This window comes from Vipera ursinii (assembly GCF_947247035.1).
Source record: "Vipera ursinii genome assembly, chromosome: 9".
NCBI lineage: Eukaryota > Metazoa > Chordata > Lepidosauria > Squamata > Viperidae > Vipera > Vipera ursinii.
In genome coordinates this window covers 12,851,568-12,869,331 of record NC_139523.1, presented here as the reverse complement: position 1 = coordinate 12,869,331, position 17,764 = coordinate 12,851,568, and the positions used below count along the sequence as shown (strand labels likewise).

General features: G+C 43.8%; 2 long non-coding RNA genes across 2 annotated transcripts; one reads left to right on the top strand and one right to left on the bottom strand.

The window, feature by feature from the left end:
• Window positions 1–3,233: 3,233 nt before the first annotated feature.
• Window positions 3,234–10,280, bottom strand: LOC310644274. Its single transcript, XR_014493259.1, has 3 exons — window positions 10,242–10,280; window positions 9,882–9,949; window positions 3,234–3,272 (listed from the first exon to the last, which is right to left on the bottom strand). It is a non-coding gene; the product is annotated as an uncharacterized lncRNA (long non-coding RNA).
• Window positions 4,029–16,837, top strand: LOC310644273. Its single transcript, XR_014493258.1, has 4 exons — window positions 4,029–4,152; window positions 9,846–9,985; window positions 13,463–13,551; window positions 16,269–16,837. It is a non-coding gene; the product is annotated as an uncharacterized lncRNA (long non-coding RNA).
• Window positions 16,838–17,764: the final 927 nt, after the last annotated feature.

The following is a 17,764-nucleotide window of genomic DNA, read 5'->3' as shown; positions in this document are numbered from 1 at the left end:
ACAACTGAGCTCCAAATTTATGTTGTTAAGTGAAACATTTGTTAAGTGAGCTTTGCCCCATTTTACAACCTTTCTTGCCACTGTTGTTAGGTGAATCATTGCAATCAAGAGATCCTTGGTGGAGCAGTGGGCTAATGCCTCCTTAAGTAACACCAGCTGCCTGCAATTAGTGCAGGTTCGAGTCCCACCAGGCTCAAGGTTGACTCAGCCTTCCATCCTTCCGAGGTAGGTAAAATGAGGACCCAGATTGTTGGGGGCAATTAAGCTGACTTTGTAATAATGCCGCTTGGGGTGTGTGTGAAAGCCCTAATAAGCAGGCATATACATAGAATGAAGGCTACTGCTAAGCTTGTAAGCCGCCCTGAGTCTTCGGAGAAGGGCGGGATATAAATGGAATTAAAATAAAAAAAATTGTTCAGTTATTAACTCAGTTGTTAAGTGAATCTGGCTTTCCCATTGACCTTGCTCTTCAGAAGGCTGCAAAGGGTGATCACATGACCTTGGGACACAACAATGGTCATAAATAGCAACCAGTTGCCAAGCATCTGAGTTTGGAACACGTGATCATGGGGATGCTGCAAAGGTCGTAACTGAAAAACCGTCATAAGTCACATTTCTCAGTGCTGTTGTAACTTTGAACAGTCACTAAATAAACTCTTGTAAATTGAGGACTACCTGTATATGAACCTAGGCAAGTTTATGTGCTCTTCCTTCATTAATCCAGGCATACCATTGCAGGGTTTAATTTTCTCTGGATAAGAGAAGGCTGAGAATTCTAGTGTCTTTGTAATATTGCTAAATAAATCAAATCCATCAGCAGAATCTCCTGCCAGCTGTATCTCTCTCTCTTTTTTTTAGCAATGTTTTATTGATTTTTTACAATAACAGCCCTTAGTGCCTAGTGTACAGCGTGTTGTCTTGGTTCATATATTTTGGTAAAAAGCAATCAATAGTAGTTAGTTAATAGTAATAATTTTTGCAATTCCATAATTAGTATATTAATTGTGTATTTCTTTGACCTTCCCTTCTCCCAATAGTATTCTCCTTCTTCAACCTTAAACAAATTCATTCTTAATATTTTCAATGCATAAATGGTTAAATATAAACTTTTTTTTTCATGTTTGTACAAATAATGTCCCTGTATGACATTTTTTCTTATCAACTTACGTTATTTTTATAAAAATAATCTTATTAGTTCACCATATATCCTATTCTCATAGTTGTTATTTAAGCTTAATTTCCCCTTAATATTCAAACAATTCTTATCAGTCATAATTTGTTCAGTACTAATCATCTAAATATCCAGATTTTCCATTTAGATACACCATCCCAATGTTTTCATATTTCATATCTTATAAAAAATACTATACTGCTTATCTATCTTATGACATCTACCTATAACATCTCCGATCAGTTTACATTTCACCTATATTTCCAAAGGTTAATTTGTTAAATCTCTTGTCTTGCACCACCCCAGCTTCCGGCAACTTCTAGGTGTCAAAACTTGAAGGGCACCTGGGTGTTTATATTCAACTTCCGTGGGTGTCACATTCCACAGTCAGAAAAGGGGAAATTCCAGACTTTTAAAGAAAGTAGCCTGAAGCATTCAAGAACAAAGAAAGTTCTTTCCTGAAGACTTTGCTAGCCCTTAGTTCCCAGGCAACATCAGAGGAGAGGCCCACTTAGGTTAGACAAGGCATCCAGGAAGGGCCAACTGGGATGAGGACAGGTGGGAAATGCTGCAGGGATGTGTTTTGTTTTAATTTTCTGGGTTGTTTTATGGAGTTTGAAAAGTTAAAGAATATAGGTAATCCTTGATTCATGACCTTTACTGAGACTGGTAATTACCATTGTAAGACACGGATGATCATAAAGCGGGACTATCATATAAATCAGATGATTTTACGACATTCTTCATGGCAGTCATTAAGTGAACACTGTGGTCATAATGTCAAGTCCACAATCATTAAGCAAACCTTGTCCTCATTAAGCAAACCCATTGTTTGCTCTGGGCTGGTTTGGGGCCAGAAACCAGGAGTAAACACCAGTTTTTGGCAAAAATCATCATAAATCCAATCACATGACCACAGGACACAGCAAACAGCCACAAATGTGGGTTGGTTGCAGAGTAGCCACAATCCCACGACTATGGGAGGGGGATCATTGGAAGTATGAAAGCTTTTGGGAATCCATGGCAACTTTGAATGGTTGCTGAGCAATTGGTCGTAAGTGGAGGACTAGCTGTAGAGACTTAACTATGGTGATCATCAGCTGCAGCTTCATATTCAATCTAACGCTTTACTGTTACCATACTGTAGTACTGCGCTGTATTCTGATAGATTATGTGGAAAATAGACTTGCAAGATGGCAAGTCCCATGCAGTTGGGCAAGACCAAGGCAGCCAGGATGACAGAAAATCTCAGGCCTCTTTAATATCTGGGGTAAATACAGAATCTTGAGAACTAAGAGGAATTTCCAACCCTCATTTATATTGAGTTAATTAGGACATTGCTTGATTGGAAAGGCTTTTTCTGGATTTCTGGCCACCTGGGCCAAGTTGCCTTTTATGAGATAAGCTGCCAAAAAACTGTCCTGCTAGCTCTTGATTGTTTATGTCAGCTCTCCCATTCCTTTCCCAGTCACACTGGCTGGCCAGCTGCAGTAATTCCCATCCAGGCGTCCCATATCTTCAATTGTGTGGGGTTTGTTTCTGTACTGAATGCTAGTCAGGCATGGCTTTGGTTTGGGAATTGGCTTCAGCTGTCCACAGTGGCTTCGGGTATCCAATGTGGCATTAGAATCAGGGATGTAGAACTTTTCTTAGACCACACTGGTTGTAGAGTAGCCTAACGGGGTCTGCACACAAACAACAAATTTTGTACAGTAGGGAGTATTATAGATACCTATTTTATAGCGCCAGTTTGGTCTAGGTTTGGTTAAGGCTCTAGGCTAGAAAGTAAGAGTTCTAGTCTTGCCTTAGGCCTGAAAGCCAGGTGGATAACTTTGGGCCAGTCTCCCCCCCCCCTCTCTCTCTCTCTCTCTCTCTGCCCAATCTACCTCACAGGGTTGTTGTTGTCAGGTGCAAGAAGTCCAAAACCAGGAGAGAGTTCAACAGTATTACAAGTTTATTTCATGCTATCTATACACAAGAGTCTGAGCCACTGATGGTCAAGGTGAATTGGCACCAGATAAGAGTCAATGGACTTCAAGGAATGCTGGACTTGGGTCTATTACCAGGGTTTAACTGGGACTCACTGTCAGTTTAGCTTTCCCTGTAGTTGTGCGGAAAATAGAAGGAGGGAGGTGTGTTAGGTATGGTCGCTGTTTTGAGTTATTTATAAAAACAATAAAGATGGATATAGATAAATAGATAAATAAAATAAATAAACAAAAAAACAGCTTTCATCAGTTCCTGACTGTAGGAGAAAGCAGGCAGAGCTGGAGGCGAAGTTAAACAAGTCATCAGCCTAGAGTCGTTACGTTCGCACAAACAATCCAAGTCCAACCCCTCCTGAATTCCATTGACCCTTACCTGGTGCCAATGGCGGGATACAAATACCTGAACAACCGGTTCTCTTATTGGATGCAGGCTTGGGCCTCTGAGGCCTAGAACGGATTTCTGGAAGTGGCATCCATGCACTTCCGGCGGGCCGTTCTAGCCCTGGGAGGCCTCTTCCAGGCCTCCCAGGCCTAGAACGGACATCCAGAAGTGGCATCCATGCACTTCCAGTTAGTGTTCTAAGCTTGGGAGGCTTCCTCCAGACCTCCGAGGTCTAGACTGGACTTCCAGAAGCACTGTGCATTAAGCCGGTTCTCCGAATTCAGCAAAATTTATCTAGTAGTTCTGCCGAAACCGGCTGAATCCCACCACTGCCTGGTGCCAATTTAGTACTGAACTTTAGTTGAGTAGATTCTTATCCATAGGCTTAAGCAATAAATCTTCTGAACTGCCACTTAGTATCCTCCTGATTCTTTTCCTCCTGACCCTGACTAAGAAGAGATGTTTTTGACAATTCTTCAGGTTGGGGCCCAAATACTTTGTCATGAAGACGCAATCATGCAACATGCAAAAGGAATGGGGTGTGTCTTCTGATTGGTCCAGGAAGCAGAGGGGGACCCAAGAGTAGCTTTTTGCATTCATGCAAGGGCAAGGTAAGAGAGTATTTAAATTCCGGTTTCAATATTAGGTTAAATGGAGAGCTTTGATTTCCGACAACGGGCCGTAGTTTTGTGGTAGAAGTTTGGGACTGGGATACAGCCTCTTCCCTCATGACGTCTTGCAATCTTGAAATACAAGGCCTATTTAGCTCTGGTAGGAATGACTGAAGGTACCACCAACCGACTTAATGAGCTACTGTCAGTTTCTCTGCAACAGATTTTGCACAACACATCATTGGAACAACCCTTCCCACGGACCCTTATTTGTAAAAAAGCTGAAAGGTGTCAACTTTTCCCCAAAGTTCAGGGGGCTGGGGTGAACATTAAAATGCACTCCATTTAAATGGAACTGTAATTAAAGACAGTTAATATGTATTAGTGTATTAACTGTATTAATTACCTAGAGTTAATATGATTGCTACCTGGATATTTAATCATTTCATCTTCTCTCTGTCACGTTTAAAGATTTTAATTTGATGACACTTTTTGAAGAAGCTCCAAAGAACCCCGCTCAGGGCTTCGCGAGCAACGTAGGCTACTGGCTGTGTGTGCCCCCGGCCTGTTCCCCCAATGTGGCCAAAGATCAATCCTAGAAAGGGCCATTTGCCCCTAGCTTGGTGTGGACGTTCAGACACGGCTTCACAGCCAGCGGCAGCTCCCGGCCTAATTCCAAGCGGTGCAGACTTCTGGCAGAACAAAACAAAACAAAAAAAATCTATCCATTTACTGGTAGCCTTTTGGGTGGCAAAGAATCACTTGATATAGATGGAATGAAAAAAATATCCATCCACCCCTCACCTCCACCCCACACCGTCCGAATTTGGGCTCAGGGTTCACTCGTCTGCATCACATAAAATGTTGTAAAATTGGACATGACTCAACTACCGCCTTGCTGAGTGACCAAATTTCCACTCCCAACTGTGGCTGTAAGCCAAGGACGACCTCCCTATGTACAGTTGTGCCCTGCAGGTTGGGCACAACGCATGCCTATTCAGAGAGCCAAATCTGGACAGCACAAAAAGGGGAGAATGGGAAAACCTTCTGCAAGAGAATTGCTCAAAAGGAAGCACACGGACAGCTGAACACAAGCTGCAGAAGCCCCCCCTCTCTTTTTTTCTCTCTCCCTCCCTCCCTCCTCCTCTCCTCCTCCCCCTTACCCCTCTCCTCCCTTCCCCTTCTCCCTCCCCCTGTTCCTCTCCCTTTCTCCTGCCCTCCCCCACACCCTCACACCCTCCCTCCCCATCTCTCCCCTCTTCTTCTCCGTCCCTCCCTCTCTCCCCCCTCCCTTTTTCCCCTCTCCCTCTCCCTCTCTCCCTCACCCTTCATCACTCTCCGGCCCCTTCTCCCTCCTACTCTATCTCACCCCCTCCCCTCTCCCTCTCTCCTGCCCTCTCTCCCCTTCTCCCTCCCCTCTTCCTTTCCCTCCCCCCTCTTCCTCCCCTTTTCTCTCCCTCTCTCCCCCTCCCCTTCTCCTTCCCCCTCTCCCTCTCCCCCCCTTCCCTCTTTCTCAGATTCCCCTGATTTCTCATTTGACTTTTCCTTCCACTTCTGTGGGCAGGAGAGATAGTTGAACATCTATCAGACCAGCTGCCTCTTGCTACACACACACACACACACACACACACACACACACACACACACACACAATGCACCCTGTCTTTTCCACCACATGAACCAGGACAGAGAATGGAGAAACAGTCAGCAGTGGGGCTGAGAAGATTGGTTGAAGAAGAATGGGCTCTTTTTTTTTTAATCTTAAAAAGTTCCATACAGCTAAGATTGCAGATGAGGTGCAAGTTGAAGAGGCATAGATTTTTTAAAAAAAAATGAGGTAGAACTACTTTAAATGAAAAGATGCTTCCAATTGGGACTTGTTTTGTGCTCTCACCCTGCCTTACCTGCAGAAATGGGTAGAGTTTCCCTGCCTTTTACTTCTATTTTGCTTAACATGGAAATTGTCTTGAGGGTGGGGGGGGGAAGATGCTGCATATCAGGTGGCTTTTGTAAAAAGTCTGTATTGTTGAGAACCTCCTCCTTGGAAGCAGATTTTCTGAGCCTTTCCTGCTACGAGCTCCCAAATTAATTTAATTTACTCCCAAATAAAAGGTTCTGGGCCAGCAGCAGCTTGGCGGAAGCGAACTCCATCTCAGTCCTGCCCTTAAGATTAAAGCACAGTTGAAAAATGCAAAACTGGCCCAGTGCGAGCCAGCGAGCACACTCTTCCCTTTTTCTCCTCCTTCCCCCCCCCTCCAATCAGGCGTGGTGAGCCTTCTCGGTTTTTGCTCTAACTTAATCAAACGGAGCAGCGGTTGCGAAGTGCAGAATGGCGGGAGGGCAGGTTGGCGAGAAGAAAAAGTCTGTGCTTCAGAGCCAAAATCAGGCACTTGGCCATTTAAGACCAGGGAGGGGGGAGGGCAGAAGGCCATTAAGGCTGAGGTCTAAAATGATCTAGCTGTGCCATCACTGCAGCTGCTGACGTGACTCTACAATCATTCCCGTCCTCTTCTCCTCCCTAAAGGAGGTGACTTGACCGCAGCCTGGCAGTTCCTTTCCAGCAAGGACGCAGGAGTGGGGGAAGAAGGCTCAGCTCATGATACATATCATTAAAATAAACAGGTTTTTTTTCCCTAGCCTGGCAGAGGGAGAGAGAGAGAGAGAGAGAGAGAGAGAGAGAGAGAGAGAGAGAGAGAGAGAGAGAGAGATTTTCCTGTGGTTTTTTGTTTATTTTCCCTACCAATTCTCATTCCTTCTGGGCTGAGACTTTCCGAGCGGTGTTCTCATACTTCTTTGGTGGCCAACAGGCTGCGGTGTTCTGCCCATTGTACAGTACCATCATCTCTTTTCAACTTCCTTGCCACTCAGGTTCCCATTACAGGTAGTCCTTGACTTACGACCGCAGTTGGGACCAGAACGTCCGTCAGTAATGGTGAAAAAAGTAACATTTAGGCAAGAAAAATCAAATGTACAGATATAGTATAGGTGGTACCTTGCTCAATAGTAGCAACTGTGAGAGGGATCTTGGAGTCCTAGTGACAACCACTTAAATAGGAGCCAGCGGTGTGCTGCAGCTGCCAAAAAAGCCAACACAGTGCTAGGCTGCATTAACAGAGGGATAGAATCAAGATCACGTGCAGTGTTAATGCCACTTTACAATGCCTTGGTAAGGCCACACTTGGAAAACTGCGTCCAGTTTTGGTCACCACGATGTAAAAAAGATGTTGAGGCTCTAGAAACGTGGTGGCAAACCTATGGCACGTGTGCCACAGGTGGTATGCAGAGTCTTCTCTGTGGGCATACGTGCTATCGCGCCAGTCCTAGGCTTTCAGCTGGGTTTTATAACACTTTTTCACTCTAGGCCTCCGCCGCCGTGTGCAAAAGAAAAGTTTCAATCAATAAATTTCAACTTCTCGCGGGAAATTTCCCCCCCACAAAGTTGGAATTGATTGAACTTTTTAGTCCCACCCAGTCTGCAGTTACCACTGCAGCCAAGCCCACCCAATGGGCCATGCCCACCTGGCACCTGACGATACATAAGTGGGTTTGGGGTTGCAGTTTGGGCACTCGGTCACTAAAAGGTTCGCCATCACTGCTCTAGAAAGAGTCCAGAGAAGAACAACAAAGATGATCAGGGAATTGGAGGCTAAAACATATAAAGAACAGTTGCTGGAATTGGGTAAGTCTAGTTTAATGAATAGAAGGACGAGGTAGGACATGATAGCAGTCTTCCAATATTTGAGGTTGCCACAAAGAAGAGGGAGTCAAGCTATTCTCCAAAGCACCTGAAGGCAGGATAAGAAGCGACGGATGGAAACTAATCAAATAGAGAAGCAACTCAGAACTAAGGAAAAATTTCCTGACAACAATTAATCAGTGGAACAACCTACCTCCATAAATTTTGAATGCTCCAATACTGGAAGTTTTTAAGAAGAGACTGGTATAGGGTTTCCTGCCTGAGCCGGGGGTTGGACTAGATGACCTCCAAGGTTCCTTCCAACTTTAGTAGTAGTAGTAGTAGTAGTAGTAGTAGTAGTAGTAGTAGTAGTAAGTGATGCAGTCATTGAATCATTTTAAGAACTTTTTTGCCAGTCATTAAATGAATCACACAGTCATAATTCATTCAGCTGGCTGAGGAATTCTGGGAGTTGAAGTCTACAAGTCTTACAGTTGACAAGGTTGGACAGCCATGGATCTCAGGCCAGTCTACAACTCTGAGTTCCCCACTTCTAATTTAATGCTTTAATCAGTACACCGTTCTAAGCAGAATGTCAGAATCTTACTATCAGTTAATCCAGCTTTCCCCTTTGACTTTGTCAGAAGTCCCCCGGAAAAGGTCATAAATGGCAATCCCGCCACCCTGGGATTATGACATCGCAACTGTCAGAAATTCACGCTGGTTGCCAAGTACCCGTATTCTAATCATGTGGTTGTAAGAACGCTGCGATGGTCATAAGTGGAAGGACCGTTCTTAAGTCACTTTTTCCAGTGCTGTTGCAACTGAAAATGAATGATTATAAGTTGAGGACTACCTGTACTCAACCCTACATTTGAGAGGAGAAATAGCTACAGGTAATCCTTAAGTCACAGTTTCCATTGCTAAGCAAGACAATTGAGTTTTTCCACATTTTATGACCTTTCTTGCCACCGTTGCTGAGTGGGTGAATTGATAATAACATGGCTGTTAAGTGAATCTGGCTTCTCCATTGACTCTGCTTGTCAGAAGGTCGCAAAAGGGGATCACATGATCCCGGGAACACTGTAACCATCATAAAACATGCCAGTTGCCAAGCATCTGAATTCTGATCACATGACCCATGAGGATGATGCAATGGTTGTAAGTGTGAAAAATGGTCGTAAGTCACTTTTTTCAGTGACATTGCAACTTTTCTGAATGGTCATTAAATGAACAGTTGTGAAGGAATACCTGTACATAAAAAACCCAGGGTGGCAGGGAACTTGGTGAAGTGTCCAAGGACATAGTGGTGCCTCTGGAGCAGGGGCCCTTTTATGACTTGTGGACTTCAACTCCCAGAATTCCACAGCCAGGCATGCTGGGAGTTGAAGTCCACAAGTCATAAAAGAGCCAAGGTTGCCTACCCCTGGTCTAGCGGAAGCTACTCGTGCTTTTGTAGGGCAAAGGAAAATGTGCTTTTACATAAAAGGGCCACATTTGAAGACCCCTGCTCTGGAGGGTCCACGGAGATGCCAGATTTACCAGCATGTGGTATAAAAGGGCTGGTAAATGTTTAATGGCGAAAAGTCTCACTTTGGCAATGTGGTAAGGAGTGATTTCTGAGGCTACGCGGAAAGAGGCTTTCTCCAGGGTCAGTGGGTTACAGGTTCTCCATGCCTGCTGTGCAAAATATTAGATGTCTCTTGTGATCTTAAAGCAGGAGAATTACCTTCTGCAGCTGCTGGGCTGGTGGATGCTTTTGTCGTTGGTATGCATAGAAGTGTATGAAAAGAACAGGAGCCTTTTAAGAATGTTTACAATGCCAGTCAATTGTAGAATGACGCATTCTTGTTATATAAACAATCACACACACACACACACACACAACACACAGCAGTGGGATTTGCAAGCTGATCTTTGGTCACCATCTTGAGCAGCCCTTGAAAGACCATTTTGTCCAGGATTTTAAATGACTGAACTGTCTCACCCGGCCCTAAGACTGCCTGTGTTCCAACAGACTTTATGCAAAGAAAAACTTGTGCAAAGTGTTTACCAACAAGAGGAGGAGGAGGAGGATGACGACAATAGGCATCAATCTACATTTCAAATTGCTTTGATGCTCTGGATAAAAAGGCAGGGAAAGGAAAACAGCAAGCTGTGAGTGAATCCTACCAATTTTCAAAACAATATTCATTGCCTTTCTGGTTAAATTTATTCTCCTTTTCAGAATAAGCAACTTAATGTCATCGTGACTTTAGGTTGTCTTCTTGAAGATGCCACTAATCTGTTTGTCTCCCACTCACCAACCCATCCTCAAGAGAAAAACATTGAAATCCCATCAATTGTGATTTCATGGGGTGGTGTTTTTCTCCCCAGCCCTTGTCTTGTTCCTTCCAGCACAAACCAAAGTCACCTCTTTTCTTCTGCTGCTGTTCCAAATCCAAGGTCTTGGTCCTTTGCTCTTCCCGTTCTGGAATGAAATGCAACTTGTTGTTCCCCAGAGTTCTACCTTGCACAGGTGAAGATGCTGAAAGGGCTGCACTGAGCTACACCTTGGCGCAAACCAAATTTCTAGTGTCAGCAAGATAATCACACTTTTCCCGTTCTTTTTCCTGAGGGGTGGATATGCATACTAATATTTTATAACACAAAATCAAGGAGACTGGATGGCAAGATAAATAACTGTGGCTATTTCTGCATGGCATGAATCGCAAACTAGCCAGCTACATTCCTAGCTTAGGTTTTTCTATAAGCAAAACTCTTGTGGTTACTTGATAATTTGGTGGCTTGGTTCACACAGCATGCTAAATCTGGTTACAGAGTTAATCTGTCTTCTGGGTTTGTTCAATACGTTAAACACGCTAAGTCATATTTATACACACCGCATATACAACCTCTGAACAAGACTAAAATTAAGGAAGGTTATTCTTTTGGGTGAATGCAGCTGTTAGATTTGTAACTGGCCTATACAAAAATGATAGATGAACGCAATCATGTGACATGCAAACTCAGAAAAAATGAGCTGATTCAATAAACCACGGTTCAATTAAACATGGCTGTGTTGGGTTGTATATAGATTGTACATGATCCGGCCAGTTTTTTAATTATGGTTTGGAACAAAGCGTCATTGACTGCATGCCCATGAAATTCTAAACCCAAACCCAGAATTTATAACCTCCATGGTTAGCTTTACAAAGTATGTTCAAATACCGCCATACCAAATGTGAAAAGGCTGAGTACAGGTAGTCCTTGATTTATATCCACAAGTGGGACTGGAACTTCCATTGCTAAGTGAAATGGCTGTTTAAAGAGTCGCATCTGATTTTAGGACCCTTTTTGCTTTTGTTGTTAAGCGAATCACCCTGGCTGTTAAGGGAATCTGGCTTCCCTCGTTCACTTTGTTTGTCAAAAGGCAACTGAGAAGGTTGAGAATGGAGATCATGTGACCCTTGGACACTGCAACCATCATACATGCATGCTGGTTGCCAGGTGCCCAAATTTTGATCATGTGACTGTGGGAAGGCTGCAGTGGTTGTGTGTGAGGACTGGTTTTAAGGCACTTTTTTCAGTGCTTTCATAACTTTGAATGGCCACTAAATGAATGGTTGTATGTTGAGGACTACCTATACAAGGCATGAAGTCTACCTCTGATTAAACCTCAAGAGCTTCACAGACAGATGTCTACAAGGGAATACTCATCCGAGGGGAGCAATTCACACAACCCTCCCGTTTCAAGTGCAGAGTTTCTCAACTTCATCCACTTTAAAGATGCATGCATCTCAACTCCCAGAATCCCACATCCAGCTGGCTAGGGAATTCTGTGAGTTGAAGTCCATGCATCTTAAAAGTAACTGAGATTGAGAAACACTATTCTTGTGGGTAGCCCACAAATCTGATGCCTCCCTTGTACTCCCTTGGCGCGATAGTGACGAAAAAGCAGGGTTTTGTTGATCAAAAGTACATGAAACAGTGAATTTTTTTTTATAAAAGAGAGCAGGATGGCTGCCTGAGCAGAGCTCTATTCCCCAAGCTGGCTTGGGAAGCTAACATAACCCAGGAACCCTTTTTAAAAAAGAAAAAAAGAAATACTATTCTAGACCAGGAAGAGATATTCTTCATACACCCACTCTTCCCATCCCGTGCCAGTTGTTTTTCTCCTGTGGGGAACGTTTGGGATACCATCTGAGGCCTGGCAGAATTATGGGAGGAAGGCAAACCGAGGAACAGGACACGGCTGAGGTTGATTTTATTTCTATTTCCTTTAAAACAGAATTAAAATCAAATGTAATCTGTAAAAAGCCTCTCCTCTCCCATAATCTATTTAAGAATTCCCTCTTTGGTTGCGCTGGGAATTATTCTTTGAGAATGAGATTTGGAGATCCTGGAAGGTCCTATGTCAAACATCTTCATTCTAAATCTAAGCCATCATGTAGTTGTTTGGTTCTGGTTTGCCAAAGTGCCCAAACCTAGTCTCACCCTGCTTAACAAACCATGATTAAATCAAGTCCTGGCTTAGCTTTTGGTAAACATATCGGTCTTCGTCTCCGACAAGCTGCAGGTGACAGAGTGAGAACAGCTGTTGGAAAAAAAATTTCATGTTACTGGGCTGTAATGATAAAGCAGTGTCCAGAGGCAGCACACATTCATATCAGTAAGCCATTTTTTTTCAGATGGACTATGAACCGGTCATCCAGTCTATGCTGGAATTAAAAAAAAAATATCTCAGAATCTCTGGAAACATCCATTCACAGGACCCCATTTGAGTTGAGGCTAAGCATAGCTTCAACTGGATTTGCATTGTATTATTATTATTATTATAAAACTTTTATTCATAAAACATGAAACTCAGTCAACAGAACACTCAAATTGACTGGCACTAATGGTTGACATAGGTTGCTGCCAGTATCCTAGTATCAACCAGGTATCTCCTTAAAATGCAAGATGTTCCGAGTAGTGCAGTTTTTTGTAGCTTTGCTGGAGTTATTGCAGGAAGCTGCAATTTCTTGATGTGTTTTGCAAAGTTTTTGGACATAGTTCCTAGTGCCCTGATGACAATGGGTATCACTGTTACGAATTTCATCCATAATCGTGCAGTTTCGATGGCCAGGTCGTGGTATTTCATAATTTTTTCCAGTTCTTTTTCTTCGACTCTGGCATCTCCTAGTACAGCGATATCAATCAACTGTTATTATCATTATTATTATTGTTGTTGTTATTATTTTGCACTGGCTGGCTGGATTTGCCTGCTCATCCACAAGCCAGGATTCGCAAGCCACAATAGCTACCTTCTTCACACAACTTGTGAAGGGAACAGCTCGCTTTGTGTTTAGTAGGCCCTGTAAAGCTCCTTTTTTATCTCCCTTGTATTTTGATGTGCGAAGCGCAATCAATAATCTTCGGGCACAGTTCTTCCGCTTGAACAGTGTTTGTCTCTGCTCCAGCCGCTCCCTCCCTTAACGGACCCGGTTCGCATTTGGGGTGAGCCAGTTGCTTTGTGTCTGTCTTTCAATCCAGATGCTCCAGTGCAAAGACCCACTGCAGAAGATAATCAAAGCGCCTTCAGCACCTGCCCTTTCCGAGCTGCTTCCCAGCATTGTTTTTCTTTGACACCTTTATCGCTCCTGTGTTTTGCAGTGTGCCGGCTCGGCTGGGGTGCAGCTCGGCTGGTCAGATGTTGGCTGGTGGCAGAGAGCCACCTAATTATAATCATTATCCAGTGGCAGGTAATAACGGGCATCTTTCCCGGGCTAATTTGGAGATGGGAAGGGAATGAGAGAAAGGCCCTTCTAAAGAAAAAGAAAAAAAAACCCAGGAAGAAAGAATGCAGAAAGGGGAGGGGTGTGCATCTAGCCCTCCCCGAGACTGGAATTTTTCACCTTTGGCATTATATTTCCTCTCTTTCAGGAAAGTTATAAAGAAAGTACATTTCTGTTTCATAATCATCTTGAAATGTAAGGTCTGGGTTAGGTTCCCTTTATCCCTTGACAGTACAGTACAGGTAATCCTCGACTTACAACAGTTTGTTTAGTGAGCGTCCAAAGTTACAACGGCACTGAAAAATGCGACCTATGACCGTTTTTCAGAGTTAGGACCTTTGCAGCACTCCCATGATTATGTGATCAAAATTCAGATGTGTGGCAACTGGTTCATATTTATGACGGTTGCAGTGTCCTAGGGTCATGGGATCAACTTTTGTGAACTTCTGAAAAGTAAAGTCAGTGCGAAAGCCGGATTCACTTAATAACCAGGTTACTAACTTATCAACTGCAGTGATTCACTTAAGAACTGTGGCAAGAAAGGTCATCAAATGGGGCAAAATTCACTTAACGAATGTGTCACTTAACAAAATAAATTTTGCTTTAAATTGTGGTTGTGAGTTGAGGACTACCTGTGTATTGGATTTAACACAATGTCTCTCCCTGAGATTTAACTTATGGATCCTGCCAAGCCTTGTTTAGTTTGTTGGCTAAGCCACAGCTAGCTGAGTTCCTTGCCACATTAAGACATACCACAATAGTTGGGTTCATATAACATGGGAAGCTGTATGTGGTGTGTTTAGTTTTACTTTTTTTTTTAATCCCGTTTATATCCTGCCCTTCTCTGAAGACTCAGGGCGGCTTACAATCTAAGCACAAATCAATGTGCTTAGCAGTAGCCTTCATTCTATGTATATGCCTGCTTATTAGAGCTTTCGCCCCCCCCGCAAGCGGCATTATTAATGTGTTTATGCAGTTCTCCTCTTTCTAAAACAGTGTTTCTCAACCTTGGCAATTCTAGAACATGGCTTTTCAACCAGTGGTATGGGTACCACCTGTGGTACATTGGCACCTGGCAGCTGGTACACAACCATCCTAGAAAAGTGATAGTGGGGGAGGGGAATGAGCTGAACCGGTGGCAGCACCGCACCAGGATCAGCACTTCTTCGGGGCTGTCAGGGCTCAGCGGAAGTGCCAGGATCAGCGCCAGGCTCCAGCTGGAGCTCGGCACTGATCCTGGCGCTTCTGCTGAGGCCAGAAGAATCGCCGATCAGCTGGAATGTTGCAGCATCTGCAGGGTCTTGTGATTTACATTCAGATGCTTGGCAACTGATTCATATTTATGACGGTCACAGTGTCCCAGGGTCATGTGAAGTGACCAAAACTTGCTGCAACCACCCAGCAGATGGGAAGAATAAAAACCAAACACACCCCACCCCACCCCTGCTGCCCATCCTCAACAGAAATGCTCACCACAATGAAAACCTCGGACAGGAGGAAGAGCACCGCCGGGCGGGCAGGCAGGCAGGCGTCTTGCTCGGCTGTGGCTTGGGGGGCACTTTTTTCAGTGCCACTGTAACTTCGAACAGCCACTAAGCGAACTGTTGTAAGTCGAGGACTACCTGTACTTCATCACTTTTTTCTTTCTTTCTTTCTTTTTTTGGTCATCAGGTTTTTGACACCTTGCTCAGCGACTGGTGGTACTCGGATGTTGCCATATCCTAAAAGTGGCACAATTGGTGAAAAGGTTGAAAAGCCCTGTTCTAGAATGCTAAGCATGCTAGCTGGGGAATTCTGTGAGTTGTAATCCACATATCTTAAAGTTGCCAAGATTGAGTTCTAAAACTTTATCCCCATCCTCCACCTGAGGCAGTTTTGCCTCTTGAACCAGGCAGTTTACACAAAATGTCTGATTAAAGCTTGTTTCTCCAACAATCTGAGCAATCTGACCTGGTTTGATGGGTTAGGGTTGGGGTTTTAATATGTTTTTAATTATTGTTTTAAATTGGGCATTATATTTCATTGTTTTTTTAACTTTTGTATTCTGTTTTTATATTTATTGCCCTGTACACCGCCCTGAGTCCTTCGGGAGAAGGGCGGTATAAAAATATAATAAATAAAAAATAAATAACTGGAAATTCTTACATTTCTCTTCCTAGATGCCTGGAAGGGCCACATTAGGGAAGACAGAAGTGTGTGGTAGAGTTCACAAATCATATCAAGCCAAGATTCTTTAATATTGCTTATTTTTTTTTACATTTATCCTTTTGTTGGTTTTAAAACTAGGGCAGGGGTAGGCAACCTCGGCTCTTTTATGACTCGTGGACTTCAACTCCCAGAATTCTACCACTGAACTAGGGTCAAAAACATAGTGGGGAAAAAACGAAATGCAAAAATAATAAAAACAAAAAACAAAATACTATTGGCTGAGTTTGCGCAACATGCTAAGCCCAAATTTATGGTTTGTAGCTCACAATGGTGGAATTCACAAAGGTTGCTAAGCCCAAACCAAATATCTGGACTTAGCACGGTATGGAATCAGCCTGAACGTTTGTCTCTCCAAGGATAGCTGGCAAAGAGCTATCAAGGTGACAAACATTTTTTTAAAAAACCCAAACAGACAAGTATTTGATTGCAACTTTGTGGTAGCATCTTGACTTTTTTTTTTTAACCATGCTCTGCAGACACCCTGAGAACTAGAGGTCCCCCAGATTGACTAGCCTGCACACAAAACAAGTTTCAAATCAAAGAACAGGGGACTGCCATCTCTAGCAGAAGGGAAATAAAGAGTTGGGCCAAGGAAGGAGGCTGCCATAATTATCAACATCCCACAATTTCCCTGCTGGGCATAGAGAGCATTCCATCTCCTTTATCCAGATGGCTTGCTCATTTGCACAGCCTTTCTTTTTTGCTTCATGGACTGTCCTGTAAGTACTTTACTACTAATAATAATAATGATAATAATAATAATAATAAAAATTCTGCATTGTGTTCTCTGGTTGGGGTTATGTTGCTCCAAAATCTGTCTTTCGGTTTCATAAAGTTTGTTCTTTGGTGCGAATCTTGTTTGTTATTTTCCAGATGCTTGAGAAAATCGTCCCATTTTTGTCTCGGGGTTTTTTTTTGTTTTTGTTTTTTTGAGTGGGCTAGCCTGTTGAAGAGCTCATCTGTTCTAGTTGTGGTAGTACTGTTGTAAGCACCGGGCTAGAGAGCAGGAGACCGGGAGTTCTAGTCCCAGCTAAGGCACAAAGGACAGCTGAGTGACCTTGGGCCAGTCACACACTCTGGGCCCTAGGAAGAAGAAAGCAAGGGCAAACCGCTTCTGAAAATGTTGCCTAGAAAATTAGACCGCCTTGAAGGCCCAACAAACAAACAAAGAAACATCTGTTGAAGGCACCAGAGGCTGCTGCTGCTTTCTGCGACGGTCTTCCCATGGCGCTGCGGCCTCCTTGGCTCCATGGCTTTCCCCATCTGAAAAGCCTGAGGGCTGTGTGTGTGTGTGTGTGTGTGTGTGTCTGTCTGTCTGTGTTCTGAGATGTATGTGTCCTGAGGTGTGTGTGTGTGTGTGCTTAGGCCCTTCTGAAGCTCTCCTGTTCACTTCAATGGAAGTGGGGGAAAGCCAGGGAAGAAATTGTACAAAGATGAAAAGCAGCACACACATAGACACGTTCCCAGCCATCTTGCCAGGGTGCTTTGGGGGTCTCAAACCAATGGTCATGAGTACAGGACTCTGCATTTGCAATGAAGTGCCAAAGGAAAAAAAAAGGGGGGGGAAGCAAACCCACAGCTGTTTATTTTTGAGCCCCAAAGCGCTGCACACTGCACATTCTGCTGGTAGGGAAGCTTGCTTGTTATTTTTATGTTCCAGCTGCCGTGGCTATGAGACGTCTCTCTCGCTGTTCCCTTGCTTGCGGCCAAGGCTGGCCTTAGAACAAATAAATAGCACCCTGGGTGAGCAGCCTTCCTTTGCCCCCCCCCCTGTCGGCGCTGTGGTGTTGCCAACTTGCATGACTGGTGCAGAATGGCAAACTCAATCAAAGGAAAGCTGTGCCGTGCCGGCTCCCATCTAGAAGAAACGAGACCCCGATTGGCGATTGAGAGCGGAACATCCTTGGCGTCTCCCGATGGTTTGAGTGGATCGTTGGCAGGAAATTTTGAAACATCAGGCTGGCTTGTGGCC